The 5,337-nt window shown below is 45.5% G+C and overlaps 1 pseudogene; it reads left to right on the top strand.

Annotated features, from left to right (window-relative positions):
* Positions 1-887: 887 nt before the first annotated feature.
* Positions 888-1,742, top strand: LOC123941550 (annotated as a pseudogene).
* The last annotated feature ends 3,595 nt before the right edge of the window (positions 1,743-5,337 follow it).

The following is a 5,337-nucleotide window of genomic DNA, read 5'->3' on the forward strand; positions in this document are numbered from 1 at the left end:
ATTGTTCGGCAATAGTGTTTATCTGTTTACTTTCCATGCTGTGGTGAAAATAGTATTCTATTTTCTATATTTTTCTCCAGAAAAATAAAATCCTAGATACTTAGCAGGCATCCCCACCTTCTCACCATCATCTCCCATACCCTCTGCCTGGCCTGGGAAGCTTACACTGCCTGAAATGCTTCTTTCTCATTTTTGTCTGTGAGCTGTGTCTTCAGTCATCAAGTCTCAGCTCAAATATCATTTCCTTGCTGAAGCCTCCTGCCAACCCTCTGGCCTGCTTGAGTCACTTCCTCTGCATGCTCTCAGAGCACGCTGCACCGGCCTGGCTCATGGAGCCCAGTGCCATGAATTACACATCTGTTCCCCATTCCACATCCTGTTTCACTCTGTGCACCTGGCCTGAGATCGACCCCTCATGCTTCAAGAATCAGACCAAAGGACAGTTCCTCCAAGTAACCTTTCCATACCACAAATAGATTTAACACCTTCTTATTATAAATCAGATACAATTAATTCATTCTTTCAACCCAAATTTATTGAGCATCTAGTATGTGCAAGATGTGTTAGGTTCTAGAGAAAGTTCCATCACTGGAAAGGACAAAGACCCCACATTCTAGAGGGAAGAGATATCACTGTGTTCTAGGGACAGTCAAAGGCCTTGAGTCTAGAGTAGAGAGCAAGGAAGAGAGTGGAAAGAGATGAAGTCAGAGAGGGAGGCAGAGGCCAGACCTCTAGGGCTTCGTTGGCCATGGTAATATTAGAGTTTAGTTGAATGCAGTGGGAATCCCTTTCTGTGCTACTCAGGGAGGGGCCCATATGTTGTTCTGCATTCCCATCATAACTTAAAGGGAAAATTCCACAACTCCAGAGCCCTTGATGTCTTACAGATGGAGGAGGATGTCCTCAAATTCCTTTCTGCTGGAAACCTCTTGGGTGGCACCAACCTTGACTTCCAAATGGAGCAGTACATCTACAGAAGGAAAAGTGAAAGCATCTACAGCATGAATCTGAAGGGGACCTTGGAGAAGCTCCTGTTGGCAGCTCGTGCCATTGTTGCCACTGAAAACCCAGCTGATGTCAGTGTTCTATCATCCAGGAACCCTGGCGGGTGAGCTGGGCTGCTGTCTGCTGCAGCTACTCGAGCCATTCCTGTTGCCGGCTGCTTCACTCCTGGAACTTCTACTAACCAGATTCAGGCAGGCTTCTGGGAGCCGAGACTTCTGATAGTTACTAAAGCCAGGGCAGACCACCAACCTGTCACAGAGGTGTCTTATGAGTCTACTATCACTCTGTGTAACACAGACTCTCCTCTGGGCTATGTGGACACTGCCATCCCTTGCAACAACAACAGAGCTCGCTCAGTGGGTCTGATGTGGTGATCCTGGGCCGGGATGTTCTGCACCTGTGTGGCACCATTTCCTGTGAACACCCATGGGTGGTCACCCCTGTTTTCTACTTCGACAGAGATCCTGAAGGGATTGAAAAGGAAGAGCAGACAACTGCTCAAAAGACTGTGACCCAGGGGGATTTTCAGGGTGAATGGACTGCTCCAAGCTCCTGAGTTTGCTGCTACTCAACCTATGGTCCCAGACTGGCTGGTCCGAAGGCATGCAGGTGCCCTCTGTGGCTAGTCAACAGTGCCCTACTGGAGAGCAGGGTGCTTAGCCTGCAAGGAAGCCTGGTTGGCCTCTTCCACTCCTCAGGCTACTGAATGGACAGGAACAAACCTGGAGTGGTCCTAAGCTGCTCTTCTACAAAGGCAAACAAAAAGGAAATAAGGTTGATGGAAAATAAACAGTTTCTAAAAAAAATTTTTAAAAATAAAAAAAGAATTAAATGCAGCCGGAATCCACTAGAAGGTTTAAGCAAAGAAGTGATACAATCTGGTTTATCTCTTTCAAAGAACATTCTGGCTAATACGTCGGGGGCAATGCTGAAACCCCACTTAGGAGGCAATGGCGGTGGTCCGTCCACATGAGGGATGACGGTGGCCTGGACCGGGGTGGGAGTGCTGGAAATGAGGACAAGAGGAAGGATTCAAGTTCTGTTCTGGAAGCTGGGCTGACTGCTGGTTGATGCTTTGAGAGTTCTACTGCATGTAACACGACAAAGCTTAATGGTAGGGATTTTGGAGTTTTCTTCAGCGCTGAATTTGGATTTACTGAATGCCTCAAACAGAAACTATCCTAACTACAAACATGTCCACTAGGGAAACAATGCAAGTTTGATGCTATGCCAGCCAGAGTGTAGGTGTTGGCATGTGAGTGTGCAGGCATCTCTTGATCCAACACTGCCCTTATGTCAGAGGGAAAAAAAATTGGCAGAAAAGTGTCCATGTTTTAAGTCCAAGAAGCAGATCGGCACCTCACCCCAGAGACTGCTCTCTTGGCTGACAGTGAATCAGTGAGATGTCTTGTTTGAGCCCCATAATTCTATCCTAATATATTAAGCAAGGAAAAGTGTCTGGAAGACAAAGTGACAGGTCTCTGGGCATGGAAGGGTGTGACAGCCAAGGATTCACTTTGCTGTTTGGTCCTTTGCTTTTCTTGGTACTTCAGAACTCCCTAGGAATCTGGGAAAATCAAGATTCGAGTCAGCAGGAGTCCAGAGTCTACACAATGAACCTCAGGGACCGAATCAGTTGTGATTATGTTCATTAGCACCCTGGAAGCAGACACTGACAAGCCGGCGGATGGCAGGCGAATCCGGGCACTAATTACATTTCTCCTGTGCTTGAGTGTATGCCCACGGAGCCATCCGATCGCAGGTCTAGCAACGGTAATAGCTTCAAAAAAAAAAAAAAAAATGGGCCATCCAATGGATCAAACTTAACTTTTAAAAGTGGGGCACAAGGAAAAAGAGGCTTAGCTGACAATGTTTATAATGGACAGTATGACAAATGCCTATTTTTCTCTCTTAAAGTGATGTTTATAAAAGGCTTCTTTCATCAGAATTCATCAGCCTAGTATTCACTGCAAGAGACGTTTTTGGAATACTGATGCACACTAGTTGGCGAGCATATATTGTACCCATGCTGGGACCTAGATCTGGGGCTGAGAAAGGGAATAGAGAGATGAATAAGATGAGCAAGTGACCTTTTCCAGGGCATTGATGGACCATTAGGTGAGGCAGGTCTGGAGAAAATGATACAATCCAGGGTGGGTGTGGTCAAGCCTTGAATAATTGGTATAAACAAAGGGTGCTGGAAATGAAGAAGGAAGCTAGCACTTTGATACATAGTGCAGTATAATCAACATTAACTTTGGGGCCAAATGGAGTATGTGAGGAATCCCACCTAATCCACACCCATGTTTTCATCTTGGGCAAGTCAGCCTAACCTCTCCAAGCCTCAGTTTGCCTATCCCTCAAATGGAGGAAGTAACTGTCTCTAGAGTTTTAGTGAAATAGATGAGGTGTATACAAAATGTCTACTGATCTAGCACATAGTTGCTGCTTAGCAAATGGCAGAAAATGTTACTACAGGAACTCCACTTATCCACAAGCGATACATTCCAAGACCCCCAGAGGATGCCTGAAACCACAGATAGTACTGAACCTATTTATAGCCTTCTTTTTCCCCCATACATACATACCTGTGATAAAGTTTCATTGATAAATTAGACACAGCAAGAGATAAACAACAATAAAATGGAATTATTATAAAATATACTGTAATAAAAGTTACGTGGATATGGTCTCTGTCAAAATATCTGATTGTACTCACCCTTCTTCCTGTGATAACGGGGGATGATAAAATGCCTGCCTGATGAGATGAGATGAGGTGAGGTGAATGATGGAGGCGTTGTGAAGCAGGGCTAGGCCACTCTTGACCCTCTGGCAACATGTCAGAAGGCGCATCATCGGCTTCCAGACGGTGGTTGGCTGTGGGTAACTGTAAGTAAAACCACGGATAAGGACTACTGTGTAGATTCTTACTGTTTCGCTCTAGAATTGCTTTACTCTTTCTGATGAAGTCACTGTATTTTGGTGTGTCTTATGACTCTTCAGGGAAAAAAAGAGGTTTGATGTGAGTAGCTGTAATAAACTAGTATAAACAACTATACTCGTGTACCCATGCAATGTGATGAGTGGAGGCTCATTAGCTGAGCTACTGGGCCTGGAAACGAGTCACTAGATTCTAAATAAATAGTAGATAGAAGGGGGAACAGATTAGGTATCAGGACTTGATACCTAGAAGAAGTAGGGGACACAGGGGACCTTCGGGACTATCTAACTCAGCCTCCTAATAGTAGAGTACAGGAGACTGAAACCAAAGAGACTGAGTAACTGTTCTGAGATCCTTGGCTATTATTATTTTTTATTTGACAGACAGAGATCACAAGCAGGCAGAGAGGTAGGCAGAGAGAGGAAGGGAAGCAGGCTCCCTGCTGAGCAGAGAGCCCGATGTGGAGCTCGATTCCAGGACTCTGGGATCATGACCTGAGCCGAAGGCAGAGGCTTTAACCCACTGAGCCCCCCAGGCACCCCCTGAGATCCTTGGACATAGAACCTTCCATTGTTCTCTTTCCTGGTCCTTGTCTCCTGGAGGTTCTGAAGGCAAATGGCAATGAATGATTCAAAAATACTGAGCTTAGGGAGTCAGAGAAGAATTGAGATTCTGAGCTCAATTCCTCTCCTTAACTGTAGGAAACCACTACTCATGTTCCACCTGAGAATGATTCTGTAGGGCTAAGACCCCAGTTGGGGACCTAAGGCAAAAAGAAGGAAGGGTGAGTAGCAATCCTTGGCTCACTGTACAAGGTGGTGCAACGAATTCTAATTGGTTGGTTAGTTGGTTGACGGAGACCGAACTCTGTCACAAAGGTGGCCTCTATGAAATGAGGTTCAAATGCCAGAAATCTCTTGGTAGAGAACTAAATTAGAATTGTAGACATAGAAAGATGTTGGAGGGCAATTATTACATAAAAAATACCTGACTACTCCCTAAACAAATTTTCTGAGAAGACCAAAAAGAAATGCCTCTCACCAAGTCTTGAGTAGTGAAGTATGAATCTGTATCTTTGAAAAATGGTCCAGTTGCAATGTGAGAAGACCAAGGATAGTGATAGAAGGCACTGAAGCTAAATGGCTTTCTTGAGCCCGTGGAGGATTTGGGGGGAAGAGGTCACGTAGCTGCCCCCCCTCTCCAGCAGGCAGTAGTTACGCCGTCGGAATTAGCAGCTGGGTGGGGTGCGGCTCTAGTGGTCTGACTTTGATCCACAGGGTGTTTAACCGACTGTTCCTCGGTTTCTTCTTTTGCAGATAAAACCACATCTCTCAAATTTTGCTGAGAGATGATGGGTGTGACGTGCTCAGTAAGGCGCCTGGCTCATAACA

Source organism: Meles meles, chromosome 1 (assembly GCF_922984935.1).
Source record: "Meles meles chromosome 1, mMelMel3.1 paternal haplotype, whole genome shotgun sequence".
NCBI lineage: Eukaryota > Metazoa > Chordata > Mammalia > Carnivora > Mustelidae > Meles > Meles meles.